General features: G+C 38.8%; 1 pseudogene; it reads left to right on the top strand.

Moving 5' to 3' along the window:
* The first annotated feature begins 3,737 nt into the window (after window positions 1-3,737).
* LOC138364765 (DNA-directed RNA polymerase II subunit RPB1-like) lies at window positions 3,738-21,782 on the top strand (annotated as a pseudogene).
* Window positions 21,783-22,340: the final 558 nt, after the last annotated feature.

The raw sequence follows: 22,340 nt of genomic DNA, 5'->3' as shown, positions 1-22,340 counted from the left end.
CCTACCGATTTTCGTATCATCGGCAAATTTGCAAATGTTGCTACTCAAACCTTTTTTTTTTTTTTTTTACTCAAACCTAAATCTAAATCATTTATATATATTATAAACAACAGAAGTCCCAGGACAGAGCCATGAGGCACTCCACTTACAACATTTTCCCACTCTGACTTGATTCCATTTATACTACCTCTCTGTTTCCTTTGGTATAGCCATGCCCTAATCCAGCTTAATATAGCACCCCCAATACCATGAGACTCTATCTTTTTAAACAGTCTTTCATGTGGCACTGTATCAAAAGCTTTGCTAAAGTCAAGGTACACAACATCACAATCCTTACCACTATCAACTGCCTCAACTATGCTAGAATTTGATAACAAATTTGTTAAACATGAACGGCCATTTATAAAACCATGTTGCGACTCAATTATTAATTTATGTTTTTCAAGATGCAGTTTAATGCTGATAAATGTAAAGTTCTGAAGCTAGGTAATGATGGTAGAGTTACAAAATACGAACTAGATTGTGTTTGGGTGGTTATAGATAGGAGCTGCCTCGTATGGGCCAATAGGCCTTCTGCAGTTACCTTTGTTCTTATGTTCTGTTTTGCAGAACAGAACATAAGAACAAGCATGCAGTTCAGTTTTGGTCGCCATATTATAGAATGGATATAAATTCACTTGAACGTGTCCAGCGTAGGATGACTAAGTTAATTCCCCAAATTAGAAATCTTTCATATGAAGAAAGATTAACAAAGCTTAAGTTGCATTCACTGGAAAGGCGAAGAGTTAGGGGTGACATGATAGAGGTTTACAAGTGGGTGAGTGGACATAACAAAGGGGATATTAATAGGGTATTAAAAGTATCAACACAAGACAGAACACGAAACAATGGGTATAAATTGGATAAGTTTAGATTTAGGAAAGACTTGGGTAAATACTGGTTCAGTAACAGGGTTGTTGATTTGTGGAACCAATTACCACGTAACGTGCTTGAGGTGGGGTCCCTCGATTGTTTCAAGCGCGGGTTGGACAAGTATATGAGTGGGATTGGGTGGTTATAAATAGGAGCTGCCTAGTATTAGTAAGAATTTAAAACAGAAGGATCAATGCATGAATGTTCATAATAAGGCAAATAGGACACTGTTATTTATTAATCAAAGCGTTAGTAACAAGACACTTGGTGTGGTTCTGCAGCTATATCTTGCTCTGGTTAGGCCCCATTTAGATTATGCAGTTTACTTTTGGTCCGTACTATAGAATGGATATAAATTCACTTGAACGTGTCCAGAGTAGGATGACTAAGTTAATTCCCCAAATTAGAAATCTTTCATATGAAGAAAGATTAACAAAGCTTAAATTGCATTCACTGGAAAGGCGAAGAGTTAGGGGTGACATGATAGAGGTTTACAAGTGGATGAATGGACACAACAAAGAGGATATTAATAGGGTATTAAAAGTATCAACACAAGACAGAACACGAAACAATGGGTATAAATTAGATAAATTTAGATTTAGGAAAGACTTGGGTCTTTCGGTAACTGGTTCGGTAACAGGGTTGTTGATTTGTGGAACCAATTATCGTGTAACGTGGTGGAGGTGGGGTCCCTCGATTGTTTCAAGCGCGGGTTGGACATGTATATGATCGGTTTGTATATGAGTGTATATGATTGGGTGGTTTTAGATAAGAGCTGCCTCGTATGGGCCAATGGGCCTTCTGCAGTTGCCTTTGTTCTTATGTTCTTATGTAATGTTGCCTGCTCTCTGATTGGCCAAACGAAACACAGTAGTGACCTCTATCGCCACGCAGGTGAACCAACAAATAAATAAATGTTTATTTAGGTAAGGTACATACATAAAGACGTTTTACAAAGTTTGTAGGATTAATAGATAGAGCTAGTACATACAATGCCTAAAGCCACTATTACGCAAAGCGTTTCGGGCAGGAAAATATCTTCCTAAGTGGACCTACTTGAATTGCACCTAAGTATCTTCTTAGGGCATACTTAGGAACCTTCGTAGCAAACCTACTTTCGAATAAATACATGGAGCTTCGTGAATCTAGGTCCTGGTAATGAGAGATGAGGTAACACAGGAAATGCTCCCTATAGTATATATACATATTCTCAGATACGTAACATCAGAGTTGACCCATGCCATACGCTTCACCGAGCAACGTTTGCTTCTCTGAGAATTTACGTTTAATAATAATATAATAATTCCTCTAAGATTTCCTTCTCCTCACCTCTCTCTTGTCTATTTATTGCCTTCGCCTCCTTGCCTCATCACAATCGACGTGAGAATGGTCTAGGATAGACCATAGAGACGTCGTGGTCGCTTCATTTTCTAGTGTGGTTTGGTCAACAAAATATATAAAAGCTTTAAATTCACTTGAACGAACAAATATTTTACTGTAAACAATTGCAACATTACAAAATAGAAGAAGACAGGATAACAGTGAGTAAGGATTGGGGGCCTCGTAGCCTGGTGGATAGCGCGCAGGACTCGTAATTCTGTGGCGTGGGTTCGATTCCCGCACGAGGCAGAAACAAATGGGCAAAGTTTCTTTCACCCTGAATGCCCCTGTTACCTAACAGTAAATAGGTACCTGGGAGTTAGTCAGCTGTCACGGGCTGCTTCCTGGGGGTGGAGGCCTGGTCGAGGACCGGGCCGCGGGGACACTAAAAAAGCCCCGAAATCATCTCAAGATAACCTCAAGATAAGGGTCGGGTTCACGCACGGCAGCTCACTTGTCAGTCGTCTCCCAGCAAGGAGGAGGAGGAGGTCGACGGAGGCGAGTTAGGGTAAGTAGTTGAGAGATTGTTGCGCAATCTCTCACATTAGTTACATTTCTTGACTTGGTGATGTATCGTGGCCGCTCCTGGAAAGGTTCGCATGAAGGGAACTACAATATTAGCCAAGGGGATCGGTCTAACATGGACGCTGGGACCCGCCACCACCTTGGGTGCACGGACCTTGAGTTTTCATGCTACTAACGCTGCTCCAGTTGTATAAATTCTATCAGCATAAATAAAGGTGGTTACGAGCAATGAATTATGGTCTTGGTGATAGAACTATAGGATTATGGTGTGTGTGTAGTGGCGGGACTGGAGGAGCGCCACCACACAGGAGCCAGACCTTCACAGCCACGGTAGTTGGTACACCGATCTCTCTCCTACATTTTTACCAATACCAAATTAAAAATTTGCGCGTTGCGTATACAAATATATATATATTATGGGTCAATGTTAAACCCACACTAATGTTATTAACAGCAAAAAATGCCTGCTCTAGTTAGCAGGCATATAGTTAAGTGAAGTATATTGCTGTGATAAATAACTTTAGCTTCACAAGAATAATGCACATTAGTGTAACCACTCCCAATATCCACAAACATGATTAAATGCGCAAAGCACTAGACCGTGGCTGTTGTTTGGGTAAACTCAACAGGATAGTATAGATAGGCTCCTCCCTACATAGTCCTTTTGCTGTTGTTGCACTATATTCACACGTTCTATATTCACAGTATCTAAATGTTTTGTTCACCTTAACTGTACAACTAAGCTGGAATGGTGTCCAAACAGTATAGTGGCCATCATACAATGCATGACAAGACACACCAGCCAGCGGACGCCACCTCCCTCCGTCACCAACACCTCATACGCCAACATTCCTCCCACCATACTGTTTGTGTTATTACACTATATACACACGTTATTACACTTATTACACTATATATACATGTCGGCAACAGAAGGTGGAATAAAGTACGCTGAAGTTTATGAGAATGGAAGGCCCAAGCTTGGAGGGCTCATGGATCCACGACAGGGCTGTTTGGATAAGAACATAAGAACATAAGAACAAAGGTAACTGCAGAAGGCCTATTGGCCCATTCGAGGCAGCTCCAATTCTATAACCACCCAATCCCACTCATATACTTGTCCAACCCGCGCTTGAAACAATCGAGGGACCCCACCTCCACCACGTTACGCGGCGTGACTAGAGCAAGATATAAGAACATAAGAACAAAGGTAACTGCAGAAGGCCTATTGGCCCATACGAGGCAGCTCCTATTCTATAACCACCCAATCCCACTCATATACTTGTCCAACCCGTGCTTGAAACAATCGAGGGACCCCACCTCCACAATGTTACGCGGCAATTGGTTCCACAAATCAACAACCCTATTACTGAACCAGTATTTACCCAAGTCTTTCCTAAATCTAAACTTATCCAATTTATATCCATTGTTTCGTGTTCTGTCCTGTGTTGATACTTTTAATACCCTATTAATATCCCCCCGGTTATGTCCATTCATCCACTTGTAAACCTCTATCATGTCACCCCTAACTCTTCGCCTTTCCAGTGAATGCAACTTAAGCTTTGTTAATCTTTCTTCATATGAAAGATTTCTAATTTGGGGAATTAACTTAGTCATCCTACGCTGGACACGTTCAAGTGAATTTATATCCATTCTATAATATGGCGACCAAAACTGAACTGCATAATCTAAATGGGGCCTAACTAGAGCAAGATATAGCTTGAGAACCACACCAGGTGTCTTGTTACTAACGCTGCGATTAATAAATCCAAGTGTCCGATTTGCCTTATTACGAACATTTATGCATTGATCCTTTTGTTTTAAATTCTTACTAATCATAACTCCCAGATCCCTTTCGCAATCCGACTTCGCAATCACAACACCATCTAGCTCGTATCTTGTAACTCTATCATCATTACCTAACCTCAGAACTTTACATTTATCAGCATTAAACTGCATCTGCCAATCCTTTGACCATTTCAAAACCCTATCTAGATCAACTTGAAGTGATAGTGAGTCCTCCTCCGAATTAATTTCCCTACCGATTTTCGTATCATCGGCAAATTTGCAAATGTTGCTACTCAAACCTGAATCTAAATCATTTATATATATTATAAACAACAGAGGTCCCAGGACAGAGCCTTGAGGCACTCCACTTACAACATTTTCCCACTCTGACTTGATTCCATTTATACTAACTCTCTGTTTCCTTTGGTATAGCCATGCCCTAATCCAGCTTAATATAGCACCCCCAATACCATGAGACTCTATCTTTTTAATCAGTCTTTCATGTGGCACTGTATCAAAAGCTTTGCTAAAGTCAAGGTATACAACATCGCAATCCTTACCACTATCAACTGCCTCAACAATGCTAGAATAAAAAGATAACAAATTTGTTAAACATGAACGGCCATTTATAAAACCATGTTGCGACTCGATTATTAATTTATGTTTTTCAAGATGAAGACGAATTTTATTTGCTATTATAGATTCGAGTAACTTTCCCACAATAGACGTTAGGCTAATTGGTCGATAGTTAGACGCAAGTGATCTATCTCCTTTCTTAAAAACTGGTATCACATTAGCAACCTTCCAAAACTCCGGCACTCTGCCTGACTCTATTGATTTATTAAATATGGTTGACAGTGGGTCACAAAGCTCCTCTTTGCATTCTTTAAGCACCCTAGCAAACACTTCATCCGGCCCTGGGGATTTGTTTGGTTTGAGTTTTACTATTTGTTTAAGAACATCCTCCCTGGTAACTGCTAAACTCGTCAACCTGTCCTCGTCCCCACCCACATAGACTTGTTCGGCTGAAGGCATATTGTTAAGTTCCTCTTTAGTAAATACAGATACAAAATATTTATTAAAAATACTACTCATCTCTTCATCACTATCTGTTATTTGACCTGTCTCAGTTTTTAATGGACCTATCCTTTCCCTAGTCTTAGTACGATATAACTGAAAAAACCCTTTAGGATTTGTCTTTGCTTGCCCTGCTATGCGAACTTCATAGTTTCTTTTTGCTTTCCTTATCTCTTTTTTAACATTTCTAACCAGTTGTACGAATTCCTGTTCTAAAGTGACCTCCCCATTTTTAATCCTTTTGTACCAAGCTCTCTTTTTACCTATAAGGTTCTTCAAATTCTTTGTTATCCACTTTGGGTCATTAGTATACGATCTATTCAATTTGTATGGTATACTACGTTCCTGTGCTTTGTTTAGAATATTCTTAAATAAGTTATATATTGAATCCACATCGAAATCCCCATTTAAGTCACCTATCGCTGGGTTCATGTCTCGCTCCAAGACCGGCCCACACCCCATACCCAAGCCTTTCCAATCAATTTGACCCAATAAATTTCTTAGGCTATTAAAATCAGCTTTTCGAAAATCTGGCACTTTAACAGAATTTTCTCCTACTGGTCTATTCCATTCTATGCTAAATCTGATTTCTTTGTGATCACTGCTCCCTAGCTCACTCCCTATTTCGATGTCATTAATTTGCGTTTCCCTGTTAGTTAACACTAAATCTAAAATATTATTTTCCCGTGTTGGTTCCTTAATGTGTTGCGTAAGAAAGCAATCGTCAATTAATTCTAGAAAATCTTCTGCTTCACTATTCCCTGTTTTGTTCAACCAGTTTATTCCGCTAAAATTAAAGTCACCCATGACATAAATACTGTTAGATCTAGATGCTCTAGATATTTCATCCCATAGATGCTTTGCTTCCATTCTGTCTAAATTTGGTGGCCTATATATTACTCCTATTATAATATTATTAGCTTTTTCGTTTAATTCAATCCAAATAGTTTCTGTGTGTGGCTCTGTTTTGATTCCCTCTTTGAGACTACATTTCAAATTGTCCCTAACATATATGGCTACTCCACCTCCTCGTCTAATATATCTATCTGTGTGAAATAGTTTAAATCCATATATTTGATATTCAGCTAATAGTTCTCTATTTTCTACATTCATCCACGTTTCGGTAAGTGCAATAATATCTATTTTTTCTGTGCAGACAAGAGCATTTAATTCGTTAATTTTATTTCTTAGACTTCTACTGTTAGTGTAATATACCCTAAGTGAATTGTTATTTTGCGGACCTTCTCTTTCCCTGATCGTTTTGCCAATTCCTTTCTCCCACAAACACATACTTTTATTACCTCCTTCCTCCAAATCAATTCCCATACCTCTATCTACTAACAGTTTAAACCCAAACAAACACCTCTAACCACTTCTTCTAGCGAGTTCGCAACAGCAACAACCCCAGCTCTCGATAGATGCACCCCATCACGAGCATACATTTCATTTCTTCCATAGAAGTGTTCCCAGTTGTCTATGAAAGATATTGCATTTGATTTGCAATATCTTTCCAGCCGGCAATTGACACCAAGTGCCCTCGATATCCATTCATTTCCCATATAGGAACACCCGCTGCACTACATGTGCCGGCAACATGACGGACTGCCCTGGACATTTTGGTCACTTGGAGCTTGCCAAGCCTGTTTTTCATGTTGGTTTTTTAACAAAAACGATGAAGATTTTAAGATGTGTGTGCTTCTATTGCAGCAAACTTCTCTTCAATGCGGTAAGTATTCTGAATGAACTGGGCATTTCTCATAAAATTACCAGATTTTCAAATGATAAACCTCAATCAGTTTGTGGTCTGAGAATGTTATGTCCCTGTTAATGTCAAGTGTTGTACAAGACATTAGGTTTACACTTCCCTTACAACTCCACTTGTGTATACAGATGATTGCATACTTTCTAGATACTGTATCCCAGGACCATAAAACTCGCACTCTCATATAGAACGCACCCCTATTTTACAAGGAAATTTTGTGGGAAAAAACTATTTTAGTATGTTTCATCATACTGTACATTTATTGAAATATATTGTAAAGTGGAATTTGTACCCCAACTCTTACCACCTCTAAGATCAGCTGTATAGTTGTTTATATTTTGGCCAAGTGAATTGCTATACAGGATTTGAAACCTGTATTTCTGGATGTGATGTTTTGTTTTGCCGCATCAGACAATCAAGGCGCTCTGGTTTTGTCATTCACTCTTGTTAATGGCTGACAGGCTGACAAAAGTTTAACATTCCTTTAAAATTTCTAGGAGCATTTTTCATTTAGATAATGAATAAATGTTAAAGGTAACAGTCATTAAATAATGTATGCCATAAGCATATCAGGTGTGGGTTATGTATGCTGGGTAAGGTGGCGAGATAATTTGAATTTCCTTCTGCTAATGTATATCATAAGCAATTTTTCATAAGTTTGTAATAACTCATATCTTGATAACTTGTAGTTATCAAGATAACTCTGCTTGTTTTCAATATTTTATTAACTCAGTTTACTGTAGTTACTTAGTTATAATTTGGCTGGTTTACAATATTTTAATGCCTGGCGAACTTACCCAGTATGCTCGTCCAGCACCCTAGGTTATGGCACTCTCTCATCCATAATGCATTATAAGTATTATTATATGCATTTTGTTTTTTGCAGTTTATCATTACTTCATCAAAATGTTAGCCTAATCTTTATTTTTTACCTTCTTCCACTATCTCAAACTTCCTTACATTTTAGACACTACACTTTCATTGATTGAATGTGTAGTGTCTGTAGTTTTGCTGTGCAAAACTTTCCCAGTTTTGCACAGCACTGCAAAATGATCTGACCATACCGTGAGGTGCTTCCGGGGCTTAGCGTCCCCGCGGCCCGGTCGTTAGAGTTTCCTAAAACATTCCTCATAACTTAGTCTCACATAAACCTAGGATGTTGAACATCCTTTAATTTTTTACACTAACAAACTACATTCTGTACATCTGTTCTTGATTTATTACTTTCACTTTCCACTCTGCCATATAAGCTTATCCCTGCTTTTAGGTGCTGGGCACGTGTAGACCTCGGATTCAAAGCTATTTTTACCATTTTGTTAATACATTTTTGGGAGTTTACTTCCCACTCTTTTGTTTTCCTTTCATTAATGTGCTTTTTAATTTCAGCAATATCCCAAAATACGTGAGATTGTGACAAAGTCCAAAGGGCAGCCCCGAAAGCGACTTCAGCATGTGTACAATTTGTGTAAAGGAAAAATGATTTGTGAAGGTGATGAAATTGATGTTAACAAGGATCCAGATGATCCCACCATGGCAAAGAAAGGATCAGGCCATGGTGGTTGTGGTCGATATCAACCAAACATTAAACGAGTTGGTTTGGAACTTGTAGCAGAGTGGAAGCATGTAAATGAAGATACCCAAGACCGAAAGCAGATCCTCACTGCTGAGCGTGTATATGAGATATTCAAGCATATAACAGGTGGGTTAATATTATTAAATTAATTTTATTTATTTAGGGTATTAATGTTTTTTTTTATTTAAATTTTATTTCCACGAAATCTTTAATTTTAATGAAAATGTGGCTTGCATAAAGTACACATGATATATGCATTGGTGTCGAGACATTAGTGAGATTTCTTTTTTCAACTTTGAACTTTTCAAGTTTTCATGGATTTAAATTTGCTAGTCAAATGGGTATTCAAAACTTGAAGGAAAATATATTCTTGGTAAGCAGCCAAGATTATGCTAGGTACCATAAGTAAAGGAAATAGTTTGGGATAGAGGAGCAGTGAACCTAGGAAAATCTAGAATGCATCTGAGACTTCAGAAAAAATTCAACGTACTGTTTGGTGTTGGGGTTAGATTTTCGGGGAGCATATCCTTCGTGAGAGAAACTCGGCATGTATGGTAGGTGTTCGCTCGTCATGACATTAATATAAACTGATGGAAATGGATATTTTGCATTTACGATCTTGTAAAGTACACAGTATTGACCAGATTTAATTGTTGATAGTTCCCTGCTACCTGTGTCCATTACTGGAATATTTTCAGTACAGTAATGTACTGAAAATATTCCTGTGTACATTACTGTACTGGAATATTTCCTCAAATTATTTTTTGCTACAGTATTTTGTGCAGGAATTAGCAATTGAAATATTATGTACTTATGCCACCAAGTATCATAAACTATTAATTTGATACTATATATTATAGAGTGCAGTGGTTATTTAGTTGTAAGTTGGGATATGCGTAACTATGTGGTAATTGAATTCCACCCCTTAGGGTTTGCCCTAGATAATTGGCAGTTTTCCTAGCGTCTGAAAATTTCATCTCTCTCTTGGGTGAGCATGCACCCTATTGCTATCAGTAGCCGAGTTGTTGCCATGTTTTTTCATTGCTTGGTAATTTCTAATGGCCCTTAACAGATTTTATTTTCCTTAAAATATTTCTACTCCTAGTTAATGGTGTGTTGTTGTTTTTTAATGTTTTTGGCATGAATGACTAAAATGTTGGTTTCACATCACATATCATAGACCAATGTTTTTGGTCTGCTCTAGATATTTAGTTGAAACAAAATTTGCAGAAACAGTTGCTTCAATGACATTATTTTCTAATTCCTAAACTATACATAAATATTAGCAAGGTGTGTGTGTGTGTTTGTGTGTGTTGCATTCTAACAGTAACCAAATACAGTAAGACAAAACTACCATTGTCACAGAATTTAAAAAAAATCCTTACTAGTAAAGCCTGTGTGTTTATCTCGGCACTGTACAGAAAGTGCTGCAGGTGTTGATATGCTATTTAATGTGGTATTCATATAAACTTCAGTGTTAGTGTGCATTTTGTTGAAATAAAAACGTTATATTTATAATTTGAGCTATACTGTATATGCTGTATTTATGGACAGTATTTAGATCTATAATTGTATAATTATATAAAACTTATGTTTTTACCTATGTATAGTTATTTATTTAAAAAAAATGAAAATATATTTAAATAGTATTTAAATCACTTAGTATCTCATATTGTTAACTTGTGCCATTCTTTCATTAGATGAGGAATGCTACTTACTAGGAATGGATCCCAAATATGCCCGACCTGACTGGATGATCATGACAGTATTACCTGTGCCACCTTTGCCAGTACGGCCAGCTGTAGTCATGCATGGTTCAGCTCGTAATCAAGATGACTTGACTCACAAATTGGCCGATATTATAAAGGCCAACAATGAACTTGTGCGCAATGAACAAGCTGGAGCAGCTGCTCACATCATAGTGGAAAATTTGAAGATGCTTCAGTTTCATGTGGCTACTTTAACAGATAATGATATGCCTGGAATGCCTAGAGCCTTACAGAAATCTGGAAGACCACTAAAAGCTATCAAAGCTCGCCTTAAGGGCAAGGAAGGGAGGATTCGTGGTAACCTCATGGGAAAACGTGTAGATTTTTCTGCCAGAACTGTTATCACTGCAGATCCCAATCTACGTATTGACCAAGTTGGAGTACCTAGATCCATTGCCCAGAATCTTACATATCCAGAAATTGTAACACCATTCAACATGACAAAGTAAGTTTTTTTTTTTTGAGAATGTGAAATAGCAGTTCTTTATATTATATTTTATATAATATATTTTTTTATTTCTATATTTTTTTTTTTTTTTTTTTACTTGAACTTTACTTTATCAATATACAGTACTTGCTTTTCTTAATAAGCATGGCATATTCGTAACATAATTAAAACAATCTTTTTTGTGTATGCCTTAGGGAAACCCTAAGGCAGGCATTTTTAACATTTTTTCCTATTTTGCTTCCCTTTACAATAAATGTATTAAAATTTTCATCAGAATGATGGAGCTTGTGAAGCGTGGTAACAACCAGTATCCTGGAGCAAAGTACATTGTACGTGACAACGGGGCTCGTATTGATTTACGCTATCATCCAAAGCCATCTGATCTCCACCTTCAGTGTGGCTACAAAGTTGAGAGACATATCACAGATGGTGACTTAGTCATTTTCAATCGTCAGCCCACTTTGCATAAAATGTCTATGATGGGACACAGAGTTAAGGTAAGTTACCGTTGGGGTATTTCCGGGGTTTAGCGTCCCAGTAAACCGGTCTTGTTGACCAGGCCTCCTTGTTGCTGGACTGGTCAACCAGGCTGTTTGACGCTGTTTGATCAGGTATCCTTTGGAGGTGCTTATCCAGTTCTCTCTTGAACACTGAGTGGTCGGCCAGTTATGTCCCTTATGTGTAGTGGGAGCGTGTTGAACAGTCTCATGCCTCTGATGAGAGTTCTCTCTAACCCCTGCTCTTCAACTACTCTTAAGAACTAGAGTATTTCATTAATTCATATTATTTAAGATTAATTATTATATTTGTAGATCAGATTTAACATTTTCTAATATAAATGAATATTGTAGAGATAAATCTGTATTGGAAATGTTTAACTTAATTGCTACATTTAATATGAAAACAAGATGGATGTATGTGCCTTGTCAAGAATGTCTTGATAAAAGTATTTTGTGGGCTTGTGTATGGGAAGGAGGCTGAATTTGCCCTGACTTGTGCTATATAATGAAAAATAACTTTTAAAGTATCTGAAATGAGATTGAGGCTTTTACAGTACTTCAATAATGGTTAGCCTTTTACAGATGTAGAACAAATTAGTCATCAGCTTAAATGTTGCATTATTCACATGCAGCTTCCTATTTGTAGTCTTACTATGGTCAAGATTTATAGGTGAAAAATGAGTTAGTACCAGACTCTAAAGTAGCAAGAGACCTGCAGTTACACTAGGAATATTGACAACATAATTTAAACTATCTTTTTATTGTTGCAGAATTTAGATTTGTATTATTTTAAGAAATATTCCATGTTATTTTATTTTACGTGTGTTACAGGTATTGCCTTGGTCAACCTTCCGAATGAACTTGTCAGTAACATCACCATACAAAGCTGATTTTGATGGAGATGAAATGAACTTACATGTGCCCCAGAGTATGGAGACTAGAGCTGAAATTGAGAACTTGCACGTGACCCCCCGAATGATCAATACCCCACAGGCCAACAAGCCTGTGATGGGTATTGTACAGGACACCCTGACTGCTGTCCGGAAAATTACCAAGCGAGACGTATTCTTGGAAAAGGTAGTGTGTACATTGTTAGTGATTTAATACTTTTCACTGCCCTGGCAGGCGACCAGCCACACACTTCAATGGCCCCAAGTGGCCCAAACTTAAAAAAAATGATCATATGTCGTTCTTAGACCAAGATAAATTTTGTAAACTTTTAAAACTTTAAATTATCTTTAAAAATATTAAATTTGCAATTTACTATTGATTTAAAATTATTTTTGGTTTAATTTTTTTGTTTGTATTCCTGTTACGATGTTGATCCTTTAGCAAAAGTTGGTGAGTTTGACATGTAGAATATAAAAAAAATCAGAGTTTGAGCAAGTTTGTGGAAACACCTAAGATTTTTGGCTGTTTTTAACTTCATTTTGTCTTTCAACTTTTCATTTTGGCTGTCCCTTCATTTTGCCTTCGAGTGGTCACTTAGTTTACCATATTACAGTATAGAAAGCTCATTCAATGAGGATTCCCTGCATGTCTGATATTATTTAATATTCATAGGTGGGCTATTTAACTTTTTACATACATTCTCTACTTCTTTAATGGTATACCATAATTGTTTTTTCTTTAGTGCGAGATGATGAACTTGCTGATGTTTTTGCCAATCTGGGATGGACGCATGCCCCAGCCAGCCATCCTCAAGCCCAAGCCATTATGGACAGGGAAACAGTTGTTCTCACTCATCATTCCTGGTAATCTTAACCTAGTCAAGACCCATTCTACCCACCCTGATGATGAAGATGATGGCCCTTACAAATGGATCTCCCCTGGTGATACAAAGGTATGAAAATAATTACTTTGATCAGAAAGTTCAGTAACGTTTGCTTTGTCTAATAGCCTTGCACCTGGACTCGGATCAGAAATATTTAAACTTCATTCATAAATGTTTACATGTGTACTTAATATTGGCACCTTAATTCCTTATTTGGTGTAAGACCATCTATTAGCTTGAGTGGCATGTGTAAAGTATCACTTTTAGAGCATTTTTTCCTCATATTAGAAATCCTCTAAATTTGGTTTCCTACTGACTCTGCTGCTCGTGTAATTTCCTTTACGTAATGCTGCCCATCCTCCTGTTTTGGTAGTACGTACTTAGTATGATGAGTACTTGTTTATATTTGACGATGAGGACCATAGTATATATACCGACATACAATGAAATTAGAAAGTAGAAATCTGAACTATTGAGTTGGACAGACTGGAAAATTTTTTACTTGTTGCTTTGACAACCTAAACTAACCTAACCTCCCGAGGCCAAATATAGTACATATGTGTGCTATTCTAGGCCGAGGGATATTTAAGTTTGTTTTAGCTTTATATATTTTAAAATAATTCCTTACTAGTCAGTATAATACTATCTAAAAGGTACGTACGAATTCGGACTATTGACGATCGTCTCAATAGGTACTATCTAAACAGGAGGATGGGTTGGAATAATGTAAATGCCAACCAATGTTGAATCATTTTAGACCTATCCATTTAGATCTTCACTACTGATATGAAGCCTGTATATCACCTGTGAAGTTCATTTGTTGTACTAATTGTGTTTAGTGCAGGAGATATGTGTGTTTTTAAGTTCCTGTTAAGATTGTGTGCATTAATATTCCTACCTCTCCTGGTGAAAACTGTTTTGATTGGCTGGAGTGGCATCTCAAAAAGAACCATTGACTTTGTGCATAGGGGTATAGTAATTTTTAGATTTTGATTATTTTGTGTATCATTATTATCTACTTCAGTACCTGGAGAGATGTATGTCATTCAGTGTCAGTATATTGTATAATTCAATCATACTGACACCACCTAGATATAAGTAACTTGTATTTTTGTAATATTTAATAACAAATTCCAGGTCTTGGTGGAGCATGGAGAGTTGATCATGGGCATTTTGTGCAAGAGAACACTTGGTGCTTCGTCTGGATCCATGTTGCACGTTGCCTGGATGGAATTGGGACACGAAATTGCTGGCAGATTTTATGGCAACATCCAGACTGTTGTTAATAATTGGCTACTTCTAGAAGGTATGAGTATTGGAATTGGAGATACTATCTCTGATCCTGCTACCTACCGAGTCATCCAAGACACCATTCGCAAAGCTAAGGAGGATGTGATAGAAGTGATCCACAAAGCTCACAATGATGAACTTGAACCTACTCCTGGTAACACACTCAGGCAGACCTTCGAAAATCAAGTGAATCGTATCCTGAATGATGCTCGAGATAAAACTGGTTTATCTGCCAAGAAGTCATTGACAGAATATAATAATTTAAAGGCTATGGTGGTATCTGGTTCTAAAGGTTCCAATATTAACATTTCACAAGTTATTGCTTGTGTAGGGCAAAAGAATGTTGAAGGGAAGAGAATTCCATTTGGCTTCCGTAAGAGAACACTTCCTCACTTCATCAAGGATGACTATGGTCCGGAATCTAGAGGATTTGTGGAAAATTCCTACCTTGCCGGCCTAACTCCCTCTGAATTTTATTTCCATGCTATGGGTGGTCGTGAGGGTCTCATTGATACAGCTGTGAAAACTGCAGAAACAGGATATATCCAGCGACGTTTGATAAAAGCTATGGAGAGTGTAATGGTAAACTATGATGGTACAGTGAGAAACAGTGTTAGTCAAGTGATTCAGCTTAGGTATGGTGAAGATGGATTGGCTGGAGAGTATGTAGAGTTCCAGAAAATGCCAACTGTTAAACTATCAAACCGTCTATTTGAAGACAAGTATAGATTTGATGTTACCAATGAGAGATACCTTCGTAGGCTGTTTAACGAAGACGCTGTTCGAGAATTGATTGGATCGCCCGAGGCTATCAGTATCCTTGAAGGAGAATGGCAGAAACTTCAAGAAGATCGGTTTGGACTGCGAGATGTATTCCCTAAAGGTGATACCAAAGTGAGTTTGCATTTCCCATTTTTGCTAAGTTTATTTTACTAAGTGTACTTCCTATATATGAACCAAAAATATGGTTGGTAGTTTAGTAGTGTTATTTATGGTCAGTGTTCTTAGTGTGTGTGTCTTAAAGCACAAGTACATTAAATAATACATTCTAAGATGTGTTTGGTCAGAATTTGCAATTTTTACTGCAAAATATTACAAAATGACCATACTATTGCATATAAAATAATTATATCTCCACAGGTGGTGCTACCATGTAACTTGGAACGCATGATCTGGAATGTGCAGAAGATTTTCCACATTAATAAAAGAACACCAACAGATTTATCACCTGTTAGAGTGGTAGAGGGTGTGCGAGACATGTTGAATAAATGCACCATTGTAACAGGAGAGGATCGCATCAGTTTACAGGCTAATGAAAATGCCACGTTCTGTTTCCAGTGCTTAGTTAGGTCAACTTTGTGTACTAAGAAAGTAGCTGAAGAATACAAATTAACCAGTGAATCTTTCAACTGGCTTGTTGGTGAAATTGAGACCAGATTCCATCAGGCAATTGTGAGTATTAGCACCTATTAAAACTGTATACACAATATTATTTTACATATTTATTTAAGAATTGTCACCAATGTAACAATTTGGTTGACATCCGATTAGGGTTAGCAAAGGATAGTTTTGCCATTTGTGGCTTTACTACTTTTTGATCTTTTTTACTAAATTTGGTACACACAATTATACAGTGTTTTAGTTTGAAGAGTGAGCTCCAGTTCTTTAATGATTTATTATTGCTTATGCTGCTCCTGGAGAAATGGTTGGGGCTTTAGCAGCCCAGTCACTTGGAGAACCTGCTACTCAGATGACGCTGAACACTTTCCACTTTGCTGGTGTATCATCCAAGAATGTAACATTGGGTGTGCCAAGGCTGAAGGAAATTATCAACATCAGTAAGAAACCCAAGGCTCCCTCCCTTACAGTGTTTTTGGTTGGAGATTCAGCTAGGGATGCTGAGAAAGCCAAGAATGTGTTGTGTCGTCTGGAACACACAACTTTACGCAAGGTAAGAACTGATGGTGAAACTGACGGTGCTTTTGGGGTTTTATTTGTCTGTTTCTTTATCTCTTGTATTATAAATATTTCTTTTCAATATTGGATAGTGATGAATATATTCCTGTAAAGTCTTAGAAATCAAATTAACTCGTCCATCAAGGATATATGGGGGAAAAATAATCGCCAAATTTTATTTTATTTTTTTCAAAATTTTCTTCTTTCCTGAATTAAATACCTAACTGCAATTTTTAAGCAAAATTTCCAGCCATAGAGAGAACATTTGTGGGTTGTAGAAATTGTGGGAGGTAGCATCGTACTGTACAAAAATGTAACCCATTATGTGCATTAGCCATATTGTTATTCATAAAGTAGCAAGCTGGATTGTGTGGAGTTAAAATATGGAACTTACCAACCTGCTATAACAAAAAAATGTTAAAGAAGAGAGTTTTAAGTGCAGTTGGAGCCAGTCCTTATTAAGGGAACTGTAAGCAAACTTTTTGACATTTTGCAGGTAACATCCAACACTGCCATCTACTATGACCCAGATCCCCAGAACACTTGTATTACTGAGGATCAGGAGTTTGTCAATGTTTATTATGAAATGCCTGACTTCGATGTCTCTAGAATCTCCCCATGGCTTCTTCGCATTGAGCTTGATCGTAAAAAAATGACAGGTTAGTAATGTTGATTAATGTAGAAATTAAAATGCTGGATGCTGTATATTGCTTGGATCTTATGCACTGCAGAATTGATTGATAAATGTTCAAATAATGTTTTAAGTCTTCTGTATTGACAAAGTATATTAACATTAATTATTTGTAGAGTTGTAACACTATGTAATAAAGAAATTAATTTCATGCAGATAAGAAGCTGACTATGGAACAAATTTCTCAAAAGATCTACTCTGGCTTTGGTGATGATCTTAATTGCATCTTTAATGACGATAATGCAGAGAAGCTTGTACTCCGGATCCGTATTATTGTTGGTGACGACAAATTGGCTGATGATGCAGAGGAACAGGTTATTTCACTTTACTCTGTCCTTTAATGCTTTCAATATTTATAAAATTCATTAGGCAAAATTTACATGAATATTCTGGACATTAGAGATATCTAGCACATTAAATGTTTAAATCCTTTTATTTAGTATGTTGCTTCTAGTCCAGTCAGTTCTATTTTTATTATTGATCTGATGGTCTCAAATTCATCCATTTTCATAATAAAAGTGCATGTTATATTTTCTTTGTCAGATGCTCTACTTTTGGTAAGCACTCAAGCACTCTTGTCCCATACTTTCTGGGGGAGCTGATAGGTGCACGCTCCTCTTTACATTCCTCTCTCGTGCTGTCTAAACTCGATGTCCTGTTCACTTGTCTGCCCTTATGTAACTCCTTTTTTGTAACAAAGTTCAAATAAAGTAAATATATGTGTACAGACAAAAGAATGGGGGTGGTAGGAGAAGACAATACACCTCCACCCTTCGTCTTGATGCTCTTCACCATAATTTGCTCCATCTTAGCTCTGGTGCCTTTCGTTTGACCCCTATCCAGAGCCTGATTGTTGAGACCGGCATCCTGTCTACAAGATCGCTGTAATCGCTACTGTCTTCACTACTTTGCACGGTCTCAATACCCTCACTCTCTCTTATGTCGTACTTTGACCATTACCCCCTCCTGTGGGCCCTCTTCCCTTTCATCACCTTCCCCTTTCTGTACGGTTGTCTCACTTGCAAGGTTCACTCTCGGTTCGTGTTGCCAATTATCTCCAGCAGATTTAAGATAGTTGAGATTTGCTGGGTTCCCAGCCATATTGGTATTTCCTTAAATGAGCGTGCGGATGCTACCGCTCATTTAACAACCGACTTCTACCCTTTTATTCATGCTAGTTGGCAGGATCGCTGGTCTTGTCACTGGTAACAAGCAGGGTGGTGTGTCCCCGTGGCCTTCCTCCTACCACCAGAACCGGCGGTAGGAAACAACTCTGACAAGGTTAGGTATTGGCCGTACCCATTAAACTCACGGGCACTTGGAGCGCCACCCTGCTCCTTATTGTCCGATTTGCATTGTCCCTCTTATGGCAGTGCATATCCTTGTTGAATGTCCTGCTTTCCAGGATGTGGGTGCGTCTTGCTTCCCGACTGTCCCTCGATAGTATCCTTGGTGAATCGGATGCCTTTGATGTTGTTCGCCTTATGCGCTTTTGTTCTGTTATTGGCATCCTTAGTGATATTTTGCGCCTTTTGAATATCTTGCACTTTTGACAGTGCTACATAGCTTCCCTGGCTTGGTGCCTTCTTTTGATAATTACTTACTTTTACTGCTTTTGCAGTAGGCTGTGCAGCGTAGATATTTTCCAGATATCACACTGCTTAATTTATGATTGAGGGGTTACTTACCTTGAGGTGCTTCCGGGGCTTAGCGTCCCCATGGCCCGGTTGTCGACCAGGCCTCCTGGTTGCTGGGCTGATCAACAAGGCTGTTGGATGCGGCTGCTCGCAGCCTGACGTATGAGTCACAGCCTGGTTGATCAGGTATCATTTGGTGGTGCTTATCCAGTTCTCTCTTGAACACTGTGAGGGGTTTGCCAGTTATGCTCCTTCTTGAGGTTATCTTGAGATGATTTCGGGGCTTTAGTGTCCCGCGGCCCGGTCCTCGACCAGGCCTCCATCCCCAGGAAGCAGCCCGTGACAACTGACTAACTCCCAGGTACCTATTTTACTGCTAGGTAACAGGAGCATAGAGTGAAAGAAACTCTGCCCATTGTTCTCGCCGGCGCCTGGGATCGAACCCAGGACCACAGGATCACAAGTCCAGTGTGCTGTCCGCTCGGCCGACCGGCTCCCCGGTCGCCCCCCCCTTGTGTGTAGCAGAAGCGTGTTGAACAGTCTCGGGCCTCTGATGTTGATAGTTCTCTCTTGAGTACCTGTTGCACCTCTGCTTTTCAACCGGGGTATTCTGCCATCCTGCCATGTCCTGCCATGCCTCTCTAATATTTTCCACGTGTAAATTATTATGTATCTCTCCTGCCTGCGCTCAAGGGAGTACAGATTTAGGCTCTTTAGTCGGTCCCAATAGTTTAGATGTTTTATTGAGTGGATTCTAGCAGTAAAGGATCTCTGCACGCTCTCCAGGTCAGCAATTTCTCCAGCTTTGAGAGGGGCTGTCATTGTGCAGCAGTACTCCACTCTAGAGAGCACAAGCGTTTTGAAAAGTATCATCATCGGTATAGCATCTCTAGTGTGAAAAGTTCTTGTTATCCAACCGGTCATTTTTCTTGCAGTTGTGACGGCTACTTTTTTGTGTTCTTTAAAGGTAAGGTCTTCCGACATGAGTACACCCAGATCCTTTACATTGCCTTTTCGTTCTATGTTATGATTTGCCTGAGTTTTGTACGTGGTTTCCGTTTTTATAGCGCATGAGCTGGAACTTATCTTCGTTAAACACCATATTATTTTCATAGAAAAAACCTGATCTACATTTGATTGGAGGTTTGCCGTGTCCTCTATGTTGCCTAATCTCATGAAGATCCTAGTGTCATCTGCAAAGGATGATGCAGTGCTATAGCTTGTGTTCTTGTCTGTCCGATATGAGGATGAGAAAAAGTACTGGGTTGTGCTTGATTAGATTTAAAGATTGTGCTTGATTAGATTTTTTAAAAGAATTCTTGTTGGCTTGTTATATAGTTTGTGGGCTAGTGACTAGTATAAGGGATGTCATGCTTGCTTACCAGCTTTCTCTTGCAGGTGGACAAGATGGAAGATGATACTTTCCTGCGGTGCATAGAGGCAAATATGCTGAATGACCTGACTCTGCAGGGTATTGAAGCCATCACCAAAGTGTACATGCATTTACCCCAGACTGATGAAAAGAAGCGCATCCTTGTAAATGACCAGGGCGAGTTTAAGGCTATAGCTGAGTGGCTGCTAGAGACTGATGGAACTGCTCTCATGAAAGTACTCTCTGAAAGAGATGTAGATCCTGTTCGAACCTCCTCTAATGACATCTTGGAAGTATTCGAAGTCCTTGGAATTGAAGCTGTGCGAAAATGTATTGAAAAGGAAATGAATGCTGTGCTCATGTTCTATGGTCTTTATGTGAACTACCGTCATCTTGCCTTGCTTTGTGATGTTATGACGAGCAAGGGTCACTTGATGGCTATCACACGTCATGGAATTAATAGACAAGATACTGGTGCACTAATGAAATGTTCATTTGAAGAGTCTGTGGATGTGCTGATGGAAGCTGCATCTTGTGCTGAAGTAGACCCTATCCGAGGTGTTTCTGAAAACATTATGTTAGGACAGCTTCCCAAGATTGGTTCTGGTTCATTTGACTTAGTATTAGATGATGCTAAGTGTAAGTTGGGTATGGAAATCCCCATGCCAGGACAAGGCATGATGATGGGTGGAGGAATCTTTGGAGCATCATCACCATCTTCAGGGATGACGCCTGCCCAAACCCCTTGGGCTTCAGGAGCAACACCATCAATGTCACCCTATGGTGCATGGACCCCTGGTGTAGGTAGTGGTATGACACCAGGTGGGCCATCTTTCTCTCCAGCTGCAGCAAGTGAGACAACAGGCCTCTCACCAGGATATTCTCCAGCTTGGTCTCCACAACCTCGCAGTCCAGTGTCTCCAGGCTGCACGAGTCCATACATTCCAAGTCCAGCCAATGCGCTCTCACCCTCATACTCTCCCTCATCACCAGCATATCAGCCTACATCTCCAAGCATGACTCCAGCTTCACCAGGATATTCTCCAACTTCTCCCACCTACAGTCCAACAAGCCCACAATACTCCCCAACCTCACCGCAGTACTCTCCAACAAGTCCATCATATTCTCCCACATCACCATCTTATAGTCCCACCTCTCCATCATACTCTCCAACATCACCATCCTATTCCCCAACTTCACCATCATATTCTCCCACATCACCATCATATTCTCCCACATCACCATCTTACTCTCCCACATCTCCATCATATTCCCCTACGGTTGCACGCATAGACTCCCAGAGACACTTATAACCTATAGTCGCTTCCCAGGACTAAAGTATTAATTATATCTATGTTGCTTTGAGTACATGAACCATAGATGCTATGTATGGTTTATTTAACAAGGTAGCGTGACATTAGTAATAACGAATGTATCAATGGCACTCGTATAACTTTTATATACTTATTGTGAAGCTTTTAACGCAATAGTCTTCAAGTAATGATAAAAAGCCTGTTAGAATAACATCTAGCACCCATGCAGTTTTCAAGCTTATTAGAGGCACTCGAACGGCATAATCACCTCGTTCACTGAGAGCATAAGTTCTGGCTAATTCATCTGCTCTATCATGCACTTGAAGGCAGATATGAGATGGAATTCATATGAAGTAGACACCAACAGCATATTTATCGATAGTGATACGTGCGTGTGCTAGGCTGCAGACACAAGCATGCTGCTGTCATTGTCCTGGAGAATTTCAAGTATGTAATGGTGACCGAGTTGTTTACAAATGTGACAGTATGTATATATTTAAGTGCAGAAAGAATGACAGACGTGCCTAAAGGGTGTGATATCCGATTAATATCATACTGGTCACTCTCTTATTA

This window comes from Procambarus clarkii, chromosome 14 (genome assembly GCF_040958095.1).
Source record: "Procambarus clarkii isolate CNS0578487 chromosome 14, FALCON_Pclarkii_2.0, whole genome shotgun sequence".
Taxonomy (NCBI): Eukaryota; Metazoa; Arthropoda; class Malacostraca; order Decapoda; family Cambaridae; genus Procambarus; species Procambarus clarkii.
The sequence above is the reverse complement of the archived record's forward strand: the minus strand, read 5'-3'. Positions and strand labels throughout refer to the sequence as shown.